The 23,641-nt window shown below is 39.9% G+C and overlaps 1 pseudogene; it reads left to right on the forward strand.

Annotated features, from left to right (window-relative positions):
- The first annotated feature begins 13,201 nt into the window (after positions 1-13,201).
- Positions 13,202-13,702, forward strand: LOC144255419 (T cell receptor alpha variable 8-4 pseudogene; annotated as a pseudogene).
- The last annotated feature ends 9,939 nt before the right edge of the window (positions 13,703-23,641 follow it).

Here is a 23,641-nt window from a genome sequence, read left to right on the forward strand (position 1 = left end):
ATTGAGAAAAGAAGGGGACCTTTATGACAGGATTCACTGTCTGAGGGCTTCCTTCTAAATATTTTAGCAAAGAGAGATGATGATGATGATGATTACATTTCTGCTGCTTGGTTCAAGATAGGCAACTAGACAGACACTAGAAGTGAGGGGGAATATTATTATACCAGTAAGCAGGTGAAGAGAGCTGCAGTGATTAGTAAACACAGCTGAGACTTGTGTTGATAAAATGATTTATTTTTACCCTAGAATAAAAGACAACACACACAGGTGAGAGTATATATGACTATGGCCTCTCACCTGTCTCCATAATCCATCACACACAGTGCTTTAAGCAAGTGCCACCTCCCAGTGCCATCACAGGTGCCATGACTGAGCTCAGCAGTTGGTGGGATTATTTTCCTTCCTGTATGCCCCTGTTTGCTTCCAGGTTCAATGATCGTTAAATTAAGACTTAAATTAAGAAGGGAATCTGGGTGTGTGAGATCATCAGCCAGAACACAGAGAAGTTTGAGGTGACACACACCAACTCACTAAACCAGGAAGCCTCTGTTTCCTGTTCAGGGGCAGCAGCACCTTGGAGCCCAGTGGTTCCTCCCTCACCCTGTCAGGCTCCCCTCCCAGTGCAGAGCCCTGGAGTCAAAGAAGAATTTCTTCTAAAGGAAGAAGGCAAACATGGTGCTTCCCAGGCTGCTGAAGCTGCTCATGGCATCAATGTGGCTGGGTAAGGTTGATGCTTATGGGAAGGAGCCTCCTCTGTGACTAAGGAATTGGGGAACAGGGTAGCCTTACAGGGACTTTGGGAGGGATGGTTAGCAATGTGTAAAAATGCACCTTTTATTTTTTTGTCCCACACCACTTGTCCCTCAACTTTCTGATTCTGTCCTTTTCCCTTCAGGATCCAGTTTTGCCCAGAAGGTGACTCAGGCCCAGCCAGCCATGTGGGTGCAGGAGAAGGAGGCTGTGACCCTGCTCTGCTCCTATGACACCAGTGAGACACGTTATGATCTCCTCTGGTACAAGCAGCCCAGCAGTGGGGAGATGGTCTTCCTCATCCTTCAGAACTCTTACAGCCAGCAAAATGCCACAGAAGTTCACTACTCAGTGAATTTGCAGAAGGCAAGCAAATCCATCCAGCTTGTCATCTCAGCCTCACAGCTGAGGGACTCAGCAGTGTATTTCTGTGCACTGCGAGAGGGCACAGTGGGAGGACTGTTGGAGGGAGGTACACAAAAACCCAGGGTCTGCCTGAAACAGCCACCTGCTGGAGGGACCAAGGCAGGGAGTGGGCACCCCAGACAGGAAGTGGCCAGGGCTGTGGCAACTCATGTCTGAGGCTGGAGGGAAAATACTCACTCTGAGGAACTCCTCTCTAGGTTCATAGACCACATCAGAGTTCTCACTAATCAAACCACCATATTCCTGAATCTTTGGATTGAAGGCAGATACATAATTTTTGACAGAAGATTGAAAAGAGAGAGCAGCACAAACAGTGTTGGTTGAAGAATTGGCTAAGGAAGATCCAAATCATGTGGCTGAAAAAGATCAACAAAGATTTGTATGAATTTTTATATATTCAGATCAATTTGTCCAATAAATACTTATTGAACAAGTATTACCTTCCTTTTTTTTAAAATAAGAAAGTCATTGGAATCTCTCTGTATGTTTCCTTTTTGAAAGTATATGCTTTTAAGATACTTTTTAAAGTATTAGTTTGGTTTAAGTTTATTTGTTGAGAGTAAAAGATACTCACATTTATTTAGGGTTTTTTTTTTTTTTTTTGTAGTGCTGGGAATAGGTCCCAGGGCTTCACACATTTGAGACAAAGTCTTTATCACTGAGCTCGTACCCCAGCCCCTCACATTTACTTTCTAGAAGTTCCTACTATGCAAAATACTTGGTTCTCAGAGTTTGTTCTGTCTAAACATCTCTAACATCAAGAGCTCAATTTCTATTTTGAAGGTTTCCCTGACCCTCCACTGTCAAATCCATAGATGACTAAAAATTATTGGCTTTTATGAGGAAATGTGGAGGATCTCATCCACAGAGATTCAGGCTTATTTGTTTGTACATAAATAGTCACCATTTTTTCTAATCATCATCTTTTGAATATATTATCCCTTTCTCTATAATGTTTCCACATTACTCATTTAGTTCTTGCTGTCTATTTGTTTCATTCTGTGATAATCTCAGGAATTAGTTTCATAGTAAATTGTGTTACCTGTTAGAATAAATCTTTCCTCAACAGTACCTTTTCAAGAAGTTTTTGATAATTCTTACACAATTATTTTTCAATACAAATGTTAAAAGTTGTGCTCCATTTTCCACAAGTTTAACAAACTCCTTTAAAACAAAGGGAGAAAAATAAACCAGAAAGTTGGAATTACACTAATAGAATATGTCATGGTAAATACTGACTTATTATTTCTTAATTTGAATAAAGGTATTTTCTCAATTCATAAGGGACATTTTATGTTATTCAATTATATTTGAAGGTTATCTTAAATTAGGTTTATTTAAATGTATTCTTGCATATTCTTCTCCATGTGTACACTTTTTCAATTAAATTTTATTTTACATATTCATTTTTGTTGGTATTCCAAATATAAAGAAAGGCTATTAAAAATTATAATGGTTATATAGCTAAGAGTTTTTACCTTTAAAAGTTGCAGTGTATTTATCCTACCTAGACATTTAAATTTTATTTTATGGAGCTAGCCTAACCTTAATCCAACATCTTAGACAACAATTCACACTTGAATATAGACACAAATTTTTAAGTTAAGAAATTATAAGAATAACAGAATAGTGAATCTTGATTTTTATAAAATGTATTTACTTATATATTCATTTATTCAAAATAATGACTAGTGAGTACCTCCTGTGTGATTCAATTTGAGCACTTGTGTTATATGCACGTTACTACATCTGAGATGAAAGAGCTTAACTTCTATACTACTGGAACACCTGATCTGCACCAATCTCATATCAATCTTACCCATAAAATAGTCAGTCATTGCTAACTCTTGGAGAGACAGTGTGACGGGACAAGAGAATGAGTTCTCTCTTTTCTCTGCTCTTGTCCTCCCCTTCATCTCCAAAAACATTTAATCTATCATGTGGAACATTTTGCACTCCTCCAGTCCTGCTGTGCTCAATCGATGTTCCATAGTCTCAAATCTTAATTCTCTCTGATTTCTTCCTTCTACCTCTAACCCCATTTTCTCATGCTGTAAAATTAGATGGTAGTGATTAGTCAATAAGTGAACTTGTCTTGTAATTTACTCTCATATTTGCATTTGGAAAGCAGAGGTATGGGAAGAAATCTTAAAAGGAAGTATCTTTTATAATTAAAAAATATGTTAAATTGTGGTAAAAAACTCATAAATTTGATGACATCATACTGACATAAAAACAGACATGTGGACCATGAAATAAAAGACACAGAAAAACACATAATTACAGTAATCAGATGCTTGATAAAGGTGCCAACATGATATATTGGGGGAAAGCACAGCCTCTTTACTAAATGGTGTTGGAAAAACTGGATATCCATGTATTGAAGAATGAAATTAGATGCCTATCTCTTACCTGCTCAAAAGTTAACTCAAAATGGAGAAAAGATCTAGGTATAAGACCAGAAATTTTTGCAATTAATACAAGAAAAAACAAGGGAAACACTTCCGTATATAGCCACAGGCAATGACGTCCTGAGTAGGGTTCCTATAGCTTAGGAAATAAGAGCAAGAATTAGTAAATTGGATAGCATGGATTTAAAAACCTTTGGCACAGCAAAGAAAATAATTAGCAGTGTGAAGAGGCAGCTTACAAAGTGGGAGAAAATCTTTGCCAACTACTCTTCCAACAGAGATTTAATGTTCAGAATACATATTTTAAAAAAACCTCAACCCTAAAAGAACAAGTAACCCATCCAACAAATGGGCAAATGAACTAAACAGAACATTTTCAAAAGAAAAAGTACACTTGGTGTACAATTACTTGAAAAAGTGTTCCATGTATTTAGCCATCAGGGAAATGAAAATCAAAACTACACTGAAAGACTCTCTGGCTCCAAAAAGAATGACAATCACAAAGTATAAAATAAGAAATGAATGCTGGTGAGGATGTGGGGGAAAGGCAAGCTTATACATTGTTAGCAGAAATGGAAATTGGTACAGTATGGAGATTCCTCAAAAAACTGAAAACAGAACTGCTCTATTACCTGCAATACCACTCCTTGATACTTACCCAAACGATACTCATGTTTCTTGCAGGATAATTAATAATAGCAAAATTATGGAACTACCATAGGTATCCATCAACATATGAATGGATAATGAAATACTGGTATATGTACACAATGGAGTTATATTCAGCCATAAAGAAGAATAAATTCATGTCATTTGCTGGAAAATGGATGGAACTGGACAGAATCAGGGTAAGTAAAGTAATCCAGACTCAAAAAATTAAGGACTTTATGTTTTCTTTGTTACGTGGAACCTAGTGGAAAAAGAGGGGGGGGGGAAACACAAAGAACTCCATGAAAGTAGAAGGGAGGCCAACAAGGTAGAAGGAGAAGATTTGAAAAAGGAAGACAGCAGAGTAGGGGGAGGTACTGGGGAGTGAAATTGATCAAATTGTGTTATATGCACGTATCAACATGCCACAGTGACACTCACCTTTCTGTATAATTAATACACACAACTTAAAAACACGACCACCTTAATGATTTTAAGAATACCGTTAAGTGCATTCACATTGTTTTGCAGCTGAACTATTTTTATTCTGACAGACTGAGCTCTGTGCTGTACTATTTTTTTAACATTTCAACACCATTCCAACTCATTTTGCTGTCTACCCATATATCAGAATAAAAGTTTGCAACTAATTTTCCAGAATTTCTTTCTAGAATGGTTCTGAATCAGTGTCTGATACTGGGACCTGGAAGGCAGAGGAAGGGGAGAAGAGACATGTGACCCACTCAGATATCTGGGCCTGAATTACTTAACTATGTATCTGAGAAGCTATTACAGGTTGACTCTGGACTCAGGAGATCCTTTTTCTGAATCTGTGGAGAGACAACTCCAGACAACAGACTGTACTAAACCTCCATCATTGTGAAAAGCCCTTGAGGCCAGACCTGCATTGGAGTGCAGCTTTAGCGCCTACCTGACTTCCACAGCTGGGCTCCTTGTCTTGGAGCCATTGAAACAGTGGGGTATAAGACATTGATCTTGGATCATTCTCTAGGGATCCAATTGCTTTAATTATCATGTTCTTCTGTCATATGTTTTGCTTTTCAATGATTTGAAATTCTGGAATATTTGTGTATTGTTTAGATAGTGAGTGCCCCAGCTAACTCCAAAAACCTCTTATTGAAAAGATAATATCTCTAAAATATGATATTATTTTTAAGACAGAGAAACTGTAGTCTTTCCATTAGTAGTGACCCCTCACCCAAAAGCCACCTATTTATTATTTTTGTTTCACTTAGTATGTATTAATTGTGCACCTATGAAATGTCAGTTACTGTTCCACAGGTGGAGTACAGTGCTAAAAACCATACAATCTCTGAATTATGATTTGAATTTTTATTACTTCCTAAGTTTCCAACTCCAAACACTTTTATGTCATTTCAATGAGAAGCATGAGAATATAAAGGCCTTAATTGCAATGTCCAAAGTAAGTGGTATCTTATCAGTTACAAAGACATTCTAGGATGTTCAACTAAAGCATTTACATGTCAGATAGAGTTCTAAGAACAAAAAAGACCTTAGAAATTATGATAGTTGTCCCTTCGATTTACAAGGGCCACCTAAAGACTAATATGTGCTTAATAATGAGGCCAGGGATGAGGACATAGTTCTGATTTCTGAAAGGAGTCTAGGAAATGATTCTTCCCAGATCAGTCCCTGTCCACCAGGGGGTGTGGCTTCCTAACACTAGCTCAATTCCTGTATGAATTGTTACTTTAGATTTATTATTTCTCTAAGACTTCAACATTCTTCATGTTAAAAATCAAGAACATTATTTAGTTGACTCTCTAAAGATGAAGGCTTCTCCAGGATTATGACTATGATGCTCTTGGTATTTGGTGAGTAAAATGTCTTTTTTTCTATTATGTTAGCAATTCATTAGCTATGAATTTATCTGAGAGTTTTCTAGCAAGATGACACAGATCTCTTTTTTTCCCCCTAGGAAGGACCCGTGGACAATCAGTGACCCAGACAGAAGGTCAACTGACCATGTCAGAAGGGTCTTTTCTCACTATAAACTGCACTTATTCATCCAGTGGGTACGCTTACCTGTTCTGGTATATTCAATACCCTGGAGAAGGTCCACAGCTCCTACTGAAAGCTGTGAAGGCCAAGGATAAGGGAAGCAAGAAAGGTTTTGAAGCCACATACAAGAAAGAAACCACCTCCTTCCACCTGGAGAAAGCCTCTGTCCAAGAGTCAGACTCAGCTGTGTACTACTGTGCTCTGGGTGACACAGTGGCAGAAACTGCATGGGGAGCTGAGCACAAACTCTGTGCAGCACCCAGAGTCCTGGCTGCTAAGCATCTGTCTCTGGGGCTCACTCTGGCTTCAGCAGCCTGGGGTGTTGCTCAGTTTCTCAGAGAAGAACAATCAGAATAGACATCCCCCAACTCAAGCTCTTCATTAGTAAAAGTCACAGTGGAGACTGGCAGTGATACTTCCTTATTCAGGCTCAAAGTAATTTCAAGGTATAATCATGTAAACAAGAAAGTGGTCTGTATAGTCATTCTTGTAGACAAAGTGCAGTCCCACATTATTTCCCCCCCCCCCCAAATTTAGAAAATAATTTTATTTGGGACAAATAAAGTCTACATTATCAGTGGGCAATGTGGAGTCCTTAAAGCATAGCAATTGAAATGGCACAAAGATGACAGGTATTTGGGTAATGTGGCTTCTATTTGGGCAGCATTCTGTCTTTGCTCTGAACCTTGTCTCCTTCAGTATCCATCCATGCAGTCACCACACCTTGTCCCAGGTTACCTATGTAGACACAGCTATGTCTTATATTTTTAGAGAGCCAATTGTGCCCAAGAAAGTGGAATGTGCAAAACTTCCTCCTAGCTGAGTATAGAAGGAGAAGTGGTAGGAAGGCAACCGTCCAAAAGAAAGAAAGGAGAAAAAAAAAAAAAACCAAGGACAGAAAAACACCAGGTTCTTCATAGAGAAGAAAGGAGGAGAAACAACCTCACATGCAAAAACAATGTAGCAAGAGAAAGCAGCTTTCATCACACTGAGGAGGGGGCTCATTTTGGTAAGTCAGGCTGGTGTTCAAAAGGGAGGGAGAGAATAGAAATATCATTGAAGAAGTCTAAGCTCTGAGTAGTCCTGGTGAGTCACCTACATCAGCTGGTTTCTAACAAGGCCTCCAGTGGGCTAGTTGTCAGGGGCAGGGAAGACTAAATTTTTGAGAGTGAGAAATATAAGGAAAAATGAAAGCTTCTAGAGCAGAAACTATGAAATCTGGGCCCAGTGGGAGAAGCCACCAACCTCAAGGGAAGTTTTAGCAGAAGTCTTACCCTCTTATCCTTGAATCCTTGGGAAATAAAATGGGGTGTGTGTGTGTGTGTGTGTGTGTGTGTGTGTGTGTGTGTATGCATGCGTATGCATGTGTGTGTTGAGGGTGTTTGGAAAGGAGAGGATGAAGGACCTTGTAAGAAATGTAAAAGTAACAGACCACTTACACTTTCCACTACCACCTGCAAATGATTGTTTCCCAGAAAGTTGGAAATACCTGATAAGCCAAGGAATAGAACATTAAAAGGTAAGCAAGACAGGGGCTGGGGCTGGGACCCCTCCTCAGCCTTGAGTAAAGGAGTGTTGGACTGGCATCACATACCACACGCTGTGCAAAGCCAGTGGCCCTTACCTTAGCTTGGCAAGGAAGTGCTTCAGCTCTGGGCTTGAGCAATACCCAATGGGATTGGGCAACTCTCCTTTTGAAATATTATCTCCTGCCTTATTTGGGTGGAATAGTCCATCGAATGTCTTTTCCCTAATAAATAGAGGGGTACTAGGTACACTTGCTCTCTTGCCCTCTTGGCTTCCCTAATGGAAGAGGATCCTTGAGGTCACAGAGCAGTCCCACCCTTGGCCTGAGAAACTCATGTCCATTTGTTGGGTGATTTCTTCACCATTTTCTTAGCTTAATGTTGCAGCCAGCTCTTCTGAACCCAGCTCAACTCTTCAGCATGGGCAGCTGGCCAGAACTCTTATAATCTGGGTATTTTTTACACTAACCTGGGACAGGGGATTTAGGCTGAACATCAACAGTGTCTGCTGTTAACATGGAAATTTGCTGGAACATGGGTGGCATTCACTTGCTGAAAGAGTTTCTAATTTCTGTATTCTAATTTTTTACTTTCATCATCTATTTAATAGGGTATCTACAGCTGGTCTTATCATTCTTGAAGAGTTGAAATAATTGAACTCAAAGCACTTGTTAATAGAAAAGATTTAAATAAGTATAAGGGATTGTTATTTAAAACTAAGTCTTAACTTTTTTAAGAGCAGTGTTTTAGTAAGCTTTTTCACTGCTGTGACTTAAGGACCCAACCAGAATAATTGTAGCGAAGGAAAAATTTATTTGAGGGCTCACAGTTTCAGAGGTCTTAGTCCATTGAAGGCTGGCTCCATTCCCCAGGGCTCCAGGTGAAGCAGAACATCATGACAGAACAGTGAGGCAGAGGGAAGCAGCTCACATAAGGATCAGGAATCATAGACAGACTCTGCTCTCCAGATACAAAATATATACCCCATAGTCACACCCTAATTCCCTCTTCCCTCACCCACACCCTACCACTTCAGGTAACACTCAATTTATCCCTATCAAGGGGTTAATTCACTAATTAGGTTAAGGCTGTACCCAATCATTTCTCTAAACTTTCTTGCATTGTATGACACATGAGTTTTGGGGGGGACACCACATTAAACCATAACAAGTAGTGACCAGGAAACCAGTATATTATTATCTCACTTTGTTTTAGTAATGATTTTATGACACTATGTCTGTTACTTTACCCAGGCAGAAAGGCCTCTGATAATCTGTTGATCATTTTGGGCTTTCATGCATAAAAGACATACAGGAAGAGATCCCAAGTACACTTGGGAATGGCTAACATTATTCTGTTTTTTGTTTACCTTTAAGAATGAAGGGCTGGGTTTCAGCATGGACTTCCTATGTCTTTGTGCACATGCTCCATACAAGTTGCCTTCTTGAGTAGGGTTGGCTTGCAGGATGGTCTGTGGGTATGCATGTGCATGGACAGGGTTCTCATTAAGATGTAAGTGGAAGCATTGGTCAGTTTAGTTGCTCCTTTTCTTCCCTGTATCTAATGCCAGTTTGAAGATGGACAAACTCTGTCAACTCCTCACATAAAAATCTTCAGCCTTCCCAGATGGCTCATTGCAATTTAGTGAGAGCTAACTGTCTGGGTGGGACTGACCTACTGTGCTCCTCACACACAAGCACAGCAGGATGGAGGGCACAGAGGGAGGCTGCAGTCCCCTTCACACAGTCCTTTGTGTCCCTCCCTCCTGCCCTGTAGCACACCTACTCTCTCTCAGCCCAGAGCTGCTCCAGGATCTGGTGGAACTGGTCTCCTCCACTCACATTCCCACTGTGATCTTCACACAGCTCATTCTGGACTGTGCTTTCCCTTTCTCTGTTTCATCCACCAGTGGGCTCTTGCCTGCTTTTCATCTTATGGATGTTAATACCTTTCTCCTGATAACTATCTTGCCATTACATAATGAGATTCATCTGTTCATTTATTTTAAAATATTTTTATGTATTGACTTTGTTCATTTTTGCCTTGAGCCAAGGGAAAGTTATGAATTAACACTTCAACAGTATACTTCATTGGTTTCTCAATTTCATGATAATCTTATAGAAATTATTGGGAAAAAAAACTGTCTCTACATCAACAAGCAAGTTTCTTTACTCCTTAAATATGTAATTTCCAGATTAAAATGATTTTAAAAAGAAACATGTATGGATTTTTTATATGGGTTATATAAAATTTTCTTTTGGGTGGGTCATTAAGTTGCCCAGACTGGCCATAAGTTTGAGGGCTTTGGCAATTCTGCTGCCCCAGCCTCCTAAGCAGGTGGGACTCCAGGCTTCACCATGCCCTGGATGTACAAAATATTCATCCTTGCCTTGATAAAGATCAAACAAGATTTTCTGCCACTGAGTAGTAATCAAATGCTGACTTCATCTGAACAGGGAGATAGAATTCTTCTCTGTTGTGAGCCATCCATCAGCTGTGTTTGTGAGCTATGAACATTGAAGCTATATGAGGGGACAAGTCTGGCATTGCACGCTGATTGGGCTGCATGATGCAAGTGTGCCTCTCCTGTAGCTCTGCTTGAGATCCCACACAGCACCTAAGATGGGTGTGACTTGCCAAGATGTCAATCAATCTGCTGACCACAAGACATGAGGAAGTAAGATTCTACCTTTGAAACCTTATCGCCTGTCTTATTTGGTGAAGAACTTTCCATGAAAAATCCTTTGTGTTCCCTCCCTCTTCTGATAAAAATAAAGAGATTCCTTTGTGGCTCTCTTTTTCCAGTGCCTTCCAGCGTGAAAGCTGACCCTTAAGGTTGCAGAGCAGTCCCACCCTCAATCTGAGAAACTCATGTCCATGTGTTGAGTGGTTTCTTTGCTGTTTTCTTAGTTTAATGTTGCAGCCAGCTCCTTTGAACCCAGCTCATCTCAGCGTCAGGACAGATGATGATGAGACTTCTCCTTTTGTTTGTTTCTTTGTTTTTGTTTGTTTTTGAGCAGTAAGGAAAAAGGAAAGAATGGCAGGGAATAAGCAAAGAAGGAAGGAACGCTACACAAATAAACAAGTTCCCCACACTGTGCTCCTTGAGATAAATTGCTGAGAGATTGAATCCTTCCAAGGACACTTATCTTTCTGTTCCCCTTGAGTTGCCTCACAGGGGCTATGCAATTGTACTATTCCTCACCCACTGTCCCTGGGATATCCCTGTTTGAACATTGCCCTTTGCATCCCCCAGCCTTCTACAACAGAGCACTTTCCAAGGCAGGAAATGAGGGCATCTCTCTGCCCTGTGTGCTTTTGGAGGCTTCTGATGTTTCCTCACCCCATGCAGTCTTGCAGTGGCTCTGGGCTTCATGTTCCATACCACATCACAGGTCACATCTTCAGTGTTCCCTGGATGAACTTCTTCCTCTTGGGCCCATGTTTCCTGAGAAGTATAGATGCAGAAATCCAATTCTGAAACTAGTGGACTTGCTAGATACATCATGGAAGAACTGAAGTGCAAGGCTGTGTGTCCACTCCTGGCCACCAAAGTTTCACTTACTTAAGAATTTTATTGGTTCCTTATTATTAAACCTCACAATGGGATTCATTGTGATATATTTGCACATACACATGATGTAATTTGAAAAACCTCATTCCCCAGCACCAGTCCTTTCCCTTCCAACCTCCCTCCTCAAATCCTCTTTTATTTACTGATTTCCTATTATTACTTTTTTAAAAAAGTAATAATAGATCTGGTAGAAAAGAGATGAATTCATGTACTTGGAAAATTTTAATCAGAAGCACATTCTAGAAACATTTAAAATTTCAAACTGACTATATGATTTGGTCTTATATATGTAAGAAACTATATGCAGGATGGTGACTGAGATTACAACCCAAGGGAGAGGTTGTTTCAGGCTGGTTTGGGTAGGTGTAGTGTTCAGAAAGAAATTCTTCTGACTTTGAAAAAGGATTCTTGTTGGTTACATTCTCATTTCACTGGTGATTCTCTCCTTATTTCTCTTTATTTCACTTTTAGGCTCCAATGGTATTTATGTTAAAATAAGTTGTCAGGAAAGAGTTTTATTATTATTAGGCCACAGAGCAGACTGCTCTCATTTGTTTGGCATGTTTCCCACCTGTATGGGCTCACTGCATGCTTAGCTCAGGTGAGGGTCACTGACAACCTCTCCTTTGCCTTCTGTAGTTCCCAAAGTTTCCCTTTATTTCTGGTCTGCTGATTGTACTCTTTCCTGCCTTATTGAGTTTATAAATATTTGCTACCTTTTTTTGGTCTCTTTTTCATTATTTCCAGAATCAGATATTTCAGCCATATCTTCCTGACCCTTATCATTCTACCTACATGTCTCTGTAGGTGGTTCTTTGTTAGTCTCCCTTTTGGTGTGATGTCCCATAACTGAGCATAATATACCAGTCTGTTTCAACCATTGACAATGACAGCAGGACTCTCACTTTCTTTTCTTAAATGTGGTACTTGAACGATTTTCTCACAGCCTTAACAAATATCAGAGTTTTTGAACAGATACTAAGGAGTCATCACACTTTCTGACAAAGAAAATTATAGCTTTTATTAGTTTGGGTAGATTGATTAATTAATGACATGTGATCCAGGCTGAGATTTAGTATGAGTCTCTTGTTTATTTCGCTTTTTTGCTTTAGCAACAAATAAATAATTTGTTTTCCTCACTCCGATGTTTACCTCTAGCGGTACGTGGCTATATGAAAACTTGCCTCAGCCTAAGGCCACTGGTTCTTACCCACTCTGTCTGAGGAATAGTTTTGCAAAATACTATGGAGTATCATCTGTGTTCAGAGTCTAAAATACAATCTTCTGTGACTAATTTTTCGTTTAAATTGTTGTTCTCTTCTCCTATTACATAATTACCACTTCTCATGTACTTTAAGATTAATACCATGTACTGCAGAAGGTGACATCATCACAGATTCTGAAAGGGACACGCACATTCCCTGGAAGTTGGCACATCACACCTTGACATGGGAAGAGCACAGCCTGTCTAGATCCCCGGTCCCGCCTCTGGCCTCCAGAGGGCGATGTTGCACAAGGAGGCGTCAGTTCTCCCTGAGCATCCTCTTCATCCACGGAGCCCCTCCTCCCTGCCCCTGGCTGATGCTTCCTCACTGATGTGGTTAAGGGGCCTGTCACTAGAACAAGGGTCCAGAGAGCATCCACACTGCTTAAAGGAAAGCCTCTTTCTAACCGTTTCTGAAACTTGTCCAAGCAAGGGACTCGTGCAGCGCCTCCTCTCCACTAAGTGACCCAGAGGCTCAGCCAGCGCGACCTTCCCTCCTGCGGATCCCTGTAGCTTTCCCCCACCTGCCATGCTCCTGCTGCTTGTGCTGGTGCTCGCGATGGTTTTCACCCTGAGTGAGTACATGCCATATCCTCTCCCCTCCCACAAAGTGACCGTGTTTTGATTGGAACTGGAGAGATACGCGTCTTCTCCACAGCCAGGTCTGCACTGCTTTTCCTGACTCAGCATCAATGTTGCAGGAGGAAGCGGAGCCCAGTCAGTGACCCAGCCTGACCGCCACGTCCTGGTCTCTGAAGGAGGCCCTCTGCAGCTGAGGTGCAGCTACTCATCTTCTGTTCCTCCATATCTCTTCTGGTACCAGCAACGCCCCAGCCAAGGCCCCCAGCTCCTCCTGAAGTACGCGTCAGGGGCCACCCTGGTGACAGGCATCAATGGTTTCCAGGCTGAACTTAGGAAGAATGAAACCTCCTTCCACCTGAGGAAGCCCTCAGCCCATTGGAGCGACTCAGCTGAGTACTTCTGTGCTTTGAGTGACACAGTGCCTGGGGCTGCAGGGGGAGCTGAGCACAAACCTCCTGACACAGGGCACTTTCTGTGACACACAGGCTCAAGCTGGGGAGTTTTCAAGAGGTTTTCCTTTTCTGTGCAGCCCAAGATGGCAGGGTGGACTGAGCCCTAGGGAATATTTGTCTCCTGAATATTTGCCACTGTGTCTGTGTACTGCCGCCTTCAGACTGGCTGTGGCCCAGATAAAGGTTTATGTTGAATTTCTCCAGGAGGGACCCCTGTCTTCCCCCACAACTTCATGCTCCAACTCCCACCTGACACCTGCTCTCTGAAGAACATAGCTACAAAGGCTCTCAAATTAAAAAGGCAGCAGCACTGTAATTTTTAAAAGCCACTTCTAGCATTCACTGTGATGATTAGCATTGCCTCAAAGGAACTTTATTTAGTGTCTGGCTACAGACATCCTCTAGTTTCGTTTTGGTATGCTATTTCTTCCCATTTTACTTCTGTACCCCTTTTCATTTCTGTTTGGAGTTTTCCTGACACAACATTTATCCTTTCATTGTCCTTTATTTCAATCAGTTTTACACTTTTCAGGGACAAGAATATTTTAAAGTTTTGGTGAAAACACTTATGTTCTATTGTTTTTTAAAACTGTGAGTGTACAAGTCAGTAACTAGGAGCAAAATGTAGTACAACAGACGTCCAGAACTTTTTTTATATTGTCTAACTGACAGTTGGTTCTCCTGGACCAGCATCTCCCTATATCATCCTCTCCTTAGTCCCTGGCAACCACCATTCTACTCTGCTTTGAGTTTGACTAGTTTTGATACTTCATCTAAGTGGAATCATGCTGAATTTGTCCTTCTATGACTGGTTTATTTCACTTAGCATGATGTTCACAAGGTTCATCTGTATTGTTACACATGGCAAGGTCACCATATTTTTAAAGGATAATAATATTTAATTTATGTATATGCCACATTTTTTATCCATTTATCTACTGTCTGACATTAGGTTGTTTCCACATCTTGATTGTTGTGAATAGTACTGCAACACACAAGGGAGTGCAAATATCTCATTGAGATCCCAATTTCAATTATTTTGGATAAATAACTAGAAGTGGGATTGTTGTATTATACAATAGTTCTATCTGTAAATTTTTGAGGAAGGTCCATACTCCTTACCCTAATGGATGCAACATTTTGCATTCCCACAACCATGTTCAAGGGTTCCAAAATCTCCACTTCCTCACCAATACTTATTTTCAGATAGTAGCCATCTTCATAGATGTGAGGTAAAATCTAATTGCAATATCTCATTCCTCCAATGATTGGTGAGTTGAGCACAAAGGTCCCTGAAGAGACCTAAGACCATTTTGAGAAATTTGAACAAACCTGAAGTTATAAAACCTCCTGGGTTCTGAATATATTACAAATCTTCAGTAATTAAAACAATGTGATTCTGTCATTAAGACATACATACAAACTAATGGACCACAACAGAGAACCCAGATATAAGGCCATGAATGTACATTCAACTGATCTTTATCAAGGATACCAAGCTCACAATGAGTGATGAAATAAAGATAAATTTTCGATTAAAATACTTTTACAAAGAATTATGTTAATAACTTATGGTTAAACATTTTAGCAATTCATAACTACCATGCAAATCAGTATGACTGATTAGAAGGAAACTGTTTTTAAGCCAGAGAAGATGAAATGTTACTTAGCACTAATTCATTGTTGAGGAAGTGAGTGTGATAGTATTTGATTAGTGTCATTCCTTCCCTGGTCACCATCAATGTTCCTGTTGCTGAGCTGCCCTCTATGCAGCTAGAAAACAGCTGGCTGAAAGCCCCATGAGATCCTGTACATGGGGTATAGAAGAATTTAATTTTCTATTAATTACTATTAAACATATTCACATCTGATTGGCCTGTGGTGAGAGCTGTGGATAAAATTCAAAAATTGTATTCAGAATAAAAATTAAACCTTTTAAACTGAGTCCCCTTTCTGCATTTTCAACAAAACAGAATGAAAGCCAATGTGCTTGCTTTGTTAATTTTGACTTTTGTAGCTTTTATAAAACTAAAAAACATTGTTCTGACAAGCCAGGCGACTCTAGTGTATGAACACAACTTCTTTACAGAGAGTGAGCTGTACATGCTTTCCCCAAAGTATCTGGTAGACTTTGTCATTGTTCATACCAGAGATAAGGGATAGTGGGCTAGCAGTTAGAATGGAATATTCTTGAAGCACATTTTAAAATAGTCTTTAAGTAAATGGTTTAATTTCTACATAATTATTATGCTGAAGTGTCTTTTTTGACATTGTAAAAACTGATCCTCAGTGTGCTTGATTTTAGCAGCTTAAAGAAGTACTTATTAAGGAAACATATAAATATGAAGTTCCTCACGTTGAAAGTTATTGTACTATATTTTTAATGTAACAGTGCAGATCTTGTTACACATGAATGTGTATAATTATGTTAAACGCAAATGTTTTAGTCATCTTTTTTACTGTCATGATTAAAGACATTTCAAAGAACCAGTTCAGGGAGGGAAAAGTATTTTTGAGGACTCAACAGTTTCAAGGTCTGTGTCCATGCATAGTAGGCCTCATTCCTCTGGGCTTGAGGAGATGCCTTATTACAACATGGCAGAAGAGTGTAGCTGGGGGAAGCATCTCATATGAGGATCAGGAGAGACTCCACCTGCCAGATACACAATATATATCCCAAAGCCATGCGCCTGATGCCCACCTCCTCCAGAACACCACTCAGTTAATCCCCACCAGGTTCATAGAACAAACTACAACAAAAAGAATGCGTAATGGGAAACTAGAATCCCCTTAGTTATTTGTGAATATTTATTATCATTTCCCTGATTATTCGTGATGTTGGACTAATAATCTTTGGCCAAATATCTAGTCAAGTCCTTTTCTCATTTTTAAATCAGTATTTTTATTTTTTTCTATTGATTTATAGAATTTTTAAAATATATATATTGGGGATTAACCTCATATCAGACATGATTGTGAATATTCTCTTTCATCCCATAGGTTACGTTTTTGCTCTATAAATTGTTTCCTTTGCTGAGGTGATTCAGTTAAAACAGGGTCATTTGGGTGGCTCTCATCCAAAATGACCTGTGTGCATGTAAGAAGAGAGATTAGGGCACAGACAGCACAGGCAGAAGGGGGACCAGTTGAGGACACACTGAGAAGATGTCTATCTGCAAGTCAAGGAGAGAGGCTTCAGGAGAACCCAAAGCTGCTGACACCTGGACTTTTGACTTAAATCCTCCAGAATTGTGAGAGAATAAACTTTGTTGTCTAGGTCACTAGGTCTATGGTATTTTGTAGTACAACTAGCAAAGTAGCACTTCATATAAACATCCTACTGTGCAGATGGATGTGGGTACTGGACTGGGCCCCAGGAGTTGGGCACATCTTTCCAATGCTGACTCAGGAGCCAGTTATGGAATAAATGAAAGATTAAGAGTTTCCTTTGGGGCAGTGGGAGTAATTACAATAACACAGGGATGACAGGGCTGCAGAGACAGTGGAATTACAGCTGTGTATATCATCCTACCTGAGCAACTTTGCAGGTACCACCTGTAGAGTCCAGGGCTCAGAAGAAGAGCTCATGGATGCTCAGAGGAGGGCTTCTCCAGACTGATTTTCTGTGCTGTGCTGAGTTGGTAGATTTGAGCCCAGTTCCCTGAACCCATTGAGGATTCCCAAGCAAAACTGGTATTTACTAATTTGTTCCTTTTTAATTTAATCAAATCAGAGTTCATTTCCACTGATCACAAAATAAAAGCTCAGACATATATAGTCTCATTCCAGCATTCGATTAAAAAAGAGTCAGATCATCTTGAAGATATATGTGTAGAAATTGTAATAGTAGCAAACTTAACAGTGCTTCTCAAAGGTATCCAGTAGATTCTGGGTTCCAACATTCTTCCTTCATTGAGTTCTTATCTGAATTCAACTGTATCTGCTTTTACTCTAAGCTGGAACCAGCATTCAAGGCAGGAAGAGAATGGACTATATTTCATGTTCCTTCTGTGTCAGTTCTGCACACTTCACCATCTGGAGCCCATTCCATCAGCAGGATGATATTGATGCCACCAGATGTCAGTGTCTCCCTCTTCTTAGACTTAACTTTCAATCTGTGTGTGTGTGTGTGTGTGTGTGTGTGTGTGTGTGTGTGTGTGTTTTGGTGTATGCTTGATTCTGTCCTTACTTGCTTGCATGTGTATTGAAAGCAAAGGATTGAATTTGCTTGGTGAAAAAGACGCAGGGGCAGGGGAAACACAGGATAGCACTGTGGTTCCCAAAAGCCCCACCTTGACCTGGCAGCATCACCTGTGCGAGAGGTGCCCAGAGCACCACAGAAGTTGTGGACTACTGGGCTCAGTGCTGGCTCACTCAGTGGGCTCTGTCAAGGTGATGGGTCTGTATTTTTGATGAATATATCAGCCTTATTTAGATATTGGCAGAGCTTCTTGTTACAGAAGACCCCAGAAGTGTTTTTAACAAGGAGGAGGTTACTTTTCTCTCATATAAAATAGTTCTATACAAAGCAGGGCTGTCATTTGTTGAGGGCTTCCTCATGTTGTGAGGGACCTCGGGTCTTTCCAGCTTAATGTTTCTCATCCTTCAGGTGTTCCTGTTGTGCTTACATTCCCAAAAATCTGCTAGAAAGCCTTCCACGTCATACCCCTTCTAGGAGAGAGAAGATCACTGGCGATGGGTACTTGCTGGCAGAGGAAGTCCTTTTCCGAAGCCCCACCCAGTAGTCTTCATTGATATTTCATTCACCAGTCACCATGTGCTCCCCACTCCCACCAATGGAGGGGTAGATGGGGTTCTAGGATTTCTTTTTAAAAATGTGCCTGCTCTGCCATCCACATCAAAATAGAGTTCTGTTAGTAAAAACTAGGAAAGAATGGGCACCAAATAGGCAACTCACAGTCCCCTCCACACCCTCAGTTTGGGCATGTTAGGACTCATGTATTATCTGGGTCATATTTATTCATTTTCTAATGGCTAAACTTAATCTTTCACTCAGTTATGTTGGATTAAGCTCATGAAATCTTCCAAAAAACTCACAACCCTTACCACCCAATTTGCCTCCACATCCTAATTAAAAACCCACCTTAATCTCTTGCTCCTCTTCCTCAGTGCACTTGACACAGCCCCCCCCCCCGCCAACATCCCATGCCAATGTACACCTTTGTGCTGAGAGCAACCTTGTCAGATACAATTAGTTTCATCTGGATTCTCATTTGCTTTAAGATGGAGAAAAACTTCTTAATGTGACCTAAACCTAGCAATTTGAAGGGTCCCTTCTCCTCCTCTTCCAGTTCCTCTTCCTCCTCCTCTAAACATGCTTTTCCCTTCCCAGAAAACAGTGAAAATATTGACTGTCTGCTCTTTATTGTACACCTGGTCAAGATTCCCTATGTTAAGAATCTCAGTGACCTCTCTGACAATCAGGGACCTCTGGCTTTCAAACATGAAATTTCTCCTTAATTTCTTTGATTATTTATTTAAAAAAAGATCTCCATTACTACTCTGTTTGCTTCTTAATGGCAGGGATGACAATTTGTGCAGGTCACTTGAGAATTCTCAGCAATAAAGTACCTCAGGTATGATGATAATCGACCCTCCTTCTTCCTCCTTACTACCCAGTGTCTTAGATAACATACTTTATTCATTTAAGCCTTCTCTAGGAGTTGTGATAATATCCTCATGGAAAAACAAGTCTGAAAATCAGGCTAAGTGAGTTTCTTAGACTTAGTTCATGGATCTTTAGAGGCATATAAATAAACTCTTGGCTGTAATAGGAGTCAGCAGCCTATGCCCCAAGAGTCAAAAAGAAGTGCATGCCATTTGTTTTTGTAACACAGGCTTGCTGAAGTAGCCAGACCCATTCATTTACATGTTGAAAAGGGCTGCTTTGGTGTGAAAACAGCAGAGTTGAATAGCTCCAACAGAAAATTATGACCTCAAAGTCTAGAATACTTATTATTCAGCTCTTTATAGAAAAGAAGTTTGCAAACCTGAGGTATTTTTAGATTTGGAGTTTTCTGTTGGATGACAAATAAACATTTTAAATTTTTGTTTTTGTAATATTTCATCTTATCAACACATATTAATTATGAATATTAATGAGGTTTGATGTGATAATTCCATATATACATACAGTATGCACTGACCAATCCTACCACTTTTCCCAACCCTCAGCCATCCCTGTCTTTAGTAATCACTACACGACTTTCAAGTCATCTATTTTTTTAACTCCCCTAAATGAGAGAGAACAGACTGTGTCTTACTTATTCACTTAAAATAATATATTCTAGTTTCATCCATTTTGCTATAATTGAAAGGACTTTGTTCTTCTTAATGGCTAGGCAATATTCCATTGTGTATATATCACACATTTCCCATTATCTACTCATCTGCTGACAGGCACCTCAGTTGATTCTTTATCTTAGCTATGGTGCATCACATGAACACAAGTGTGCAGGTATCTCCTGGGCTTGCTCATCTCACTTTCATTTCCTAGAAGTAGGGTAGCTGGATCATATGTTGGTTCTATTTTCAGTTTTTTGTGGAATCTTTATACTTCAGAAGTTCTAATAATTTGCATTTCTGCCACCAGTGTATAAGAATTCTATTTCCTCCACATTCTTATCAACATTCTTATTATATTAATTATTTTGGTAATAATTCTAATTTGAGTGAGAGAATAACTCATTGTAGTTGTGATTTGTGTCTCTTTAGTGGCTTAGATATCAAAATATTTGTATTTCTTCTTCTAAGAAGTATATATTCAAATAATTTGTGCAGTTTTAAATTATAGGACTTGCTTTTTTTGTTAAGTTTTTTTTAAGTCCTTACATATTCTGGATATTAACCCTTTGTCAGATTAAACTTTGGCATATATATTTATTGCATTCTGTAGGTTGTCTTTTCTCTCTATTGATTGTTTTCTTTGCTGTGCAGAACTTTTTCATTTGATATAATCCTATTAGTCTTTGTTGTTGTTGGTGGTGGTGGTAGTACTGGGAAGGGAATTGAATCTATGGGTGTTTTGCCACTGAGATCCATCTACAGACCTTTTTATTTATTTTTTTTTATTTTGAGGCAAGGTCTCACAAAGTTGCTCAGGTTGGTCTCCTACTTGTGATTCTCCTGCCTCAGCCTCCAGAGTTGCTGGGATTACAAGTGTGCACCACTGTACTCAGCCCATTACTCAATTTTTAAATTTTTGGTTGTTTAAGTGGACAAAAGTTTTCAGAACAATTTTGTTATTATTTTGATTATGCTCTACATACATACAGGCTAAATGCCAAAGAATTTGCATTAACATAGTCACTGCTATCTTCTTTGCAACTTAAATTCCACTCTTGGGAAAATACCACATTCAAAGATGGAAAACAGGCTACAGGGTCAGGGAGAATGTGGAGGGCACTGTCCCTTCTTTTGGCTAGTTGACAAATTCCCCTTCTGCACATTTCTCTTTGCTTCAGCTGTGGCACAATCTTGTAGGGCAGTTTGTCTTGCTTAATACCTGAGCCAGATTTTGAAGAAGATTCCACAAGGAATCAAGCAACTAAAGGAAGAACTGTCTCAACTTTGGTGAATTCCTGAATGAAACCTTCTGCTGACTCTCAGAATGCTATCTGTTTCCTGCTCAGAACTAATGATCTTGTCTATAATCAGGGATCAGCATTTACTCAAAATGGCTAAGATGTTCTATGCCTTGGTTTTAGGATGACCTTCAACCCTCTTGGCATTGGAGAATATCCCTATTACATTTCCAGTGTAGCAATGCCTTTGGTATATTAAGAAGGGTGGCACGGAGACTCTATGAACCAGGCAGAGGGCCTATTATGCTCCCCACATACCAAGGGGGAGCTCTGACCCTAAACTGCACTTACAGACACAGCTGTCTCTTTCCTTTTCTGGCATGTCCGGGTATATAAACTAAGGGCCTGGGCTCCTCCTGAGAAGCTCATTAGGAGACCAGCAGTGTTTCCAGGCAAGCCAGCTAGGGGCAACAGCTCCTTCTCCATAAAGAAACCCTGCCTGCAGAGGTGAGCCTGGCATGGCACTGTGCTTTGAGGGTCTTGAAGGGCCACACAGATGCAGCACAAACTCAAAGGGAGGGGTGATTCCTCTGTCCAGTATTCCTGGCTAGAGATCTTTGCCAGGACCTTCCAGCTCTGTTGCCTCAGAGCCAGGACATCTGGAGTTGTTGGATTACTATCCAGGGCAGAATTGGGGAGGGACAATGTCAAAGGGGACTGGGCTATTTTCCAGTGGAGCCTGTGTTCAGCACAGATGTTTCTTTTCTTGCATAGATAAAGAACACTCCTGACAAGGTCCACTAGCTCTGCTGCAGGACATTTTAGTTAGTTGGTCTGTGCTGAAACAAGTCACTTTAACTGCTTATAAATAAGCTGAGGAAAAATAGTTTATGAGCTAATCTGTGATTTCTTCTTACAGCTAGAATCAGGAATGTGTGTCTTACTGATTTTTTTTGTTTTAATTTGTTATAAATGATAGCAGAATGCATTACAATTCATATTACACATATAGAGCACAATTTTTTATATCTCTGGTTGTACACACAAAGTAGAGTCACACCATTTGTGTCTTCATACATGTTCTTAGGGTAATGATGTTCATCTCATTCCACTGTCTTTCCTACCCTCTTTCCTCCTCCCTTCCCTTCCCTCCCCTCTGCCCTATCTAGAGTTTGTCAAATCCTCCCATTCTACCTCCCAACCCCATTATGAATCAGCCTCCTTATATCAGAGAAAACATTAGCATTTGGTTTTTTTGGGATTGGCTAACTTCACTTAGCATTATCTTTTGCAACTCCATCTATTAACCTTCAAATGCCATGATTTTATTCTCTTTCAATGATGAATAGTATTCCATTGTGTATATATACAACATTTTCTTTGTCCATTCATCAACTGAAGAGCATCTAGGTTGGTTCCACAGTTTAGCTATTGTGAATTGTGCTGCTATTGATGTGGTTGTGTCCCTGTAGTATGCTGTTTTTAAGTCCTTTGGAAGTAGACTGAAGAATGGGATAGTTGGGTCAAATTGTTCCATTCCAGTTTTCCAAGGAGCCTTCATATTGGTTTCCGTATTGGCTGAACCAATTTGCAGTCCCACAGCAATGTATGACTGTACCTTTCTCCCCACATTCTCACCAATACTTCTTGTTTGTATTCTTAATAGCTTCCATTCTGACTGGAGTGAGATGAAATCTTAGAATAGTTTTGATTTGCATTTCTCTAATTGCTAGACATGTTGAACATTTTTGCATATATTTGTTGATTGATTGTATATCATCTTCTGAGAAGTGTCTGTTTAGTTCCATGGCACATTTGTTGATTTGATTATTTTTTTTTTTGGTGTTAAGATTTTTGAATTTTTTATATATCCTAGAGATTAATGCTTTTTGTGATGTGTATGTGGCAAAAAATTGCTCCCAAAATGTAGGCTCTCTATTCACTTCACTGATTGTTTCTTTTGCTGAGAAAACCTTTTTAGTTTGAGTCCATCCCATTTATTGATCCTTGATTTTAATTATTGTGCTACAGGAGTCTTATTAAGGATGCCAGGCATTATGCAGATTTGGGCCTTCTTTTTCTTGTAATAAGCACAGTGTCTCTGGTTTAATACTTAGGTCCTTGATCCATTTTGTGTCTTACTGATTTTAACAGGAGAAACTCCATCTTTAGTAAATGGAACTTTTATTTTCTAGGCCCTTGATTTCTTTTTCCCATGGGGTTGTTTAGAAATGTGAATGCTTAAAACATTTTTAAGAGGACAGCTAAGAGAGACCATCTTCCTGTCTGGGACACTGCAGGTTCAGAGCAGCCCTGTCAGTACAGGCTGCTCACACTGTGCTGACACACCTCACTCTGACATTTCACTCAACCTCGCAACTCTTCAATGCTGAAGAATGACCTTGAGGTTCTGTGCTCTGA

Source organism: Urocitellus parryii, chromosome 6, assembly GCF_045843805.1.
Source record: "Urocitellus parryii isolate mUroPar1 chromosome 6, mUroPar1.hap1, whole genome shotgun sequence".
NCBI lineage: Eukaryota > Metazoa > Chordata > Mammalia > Rodentia > Sciuridae > Urocitellus > Urocitellus parryii.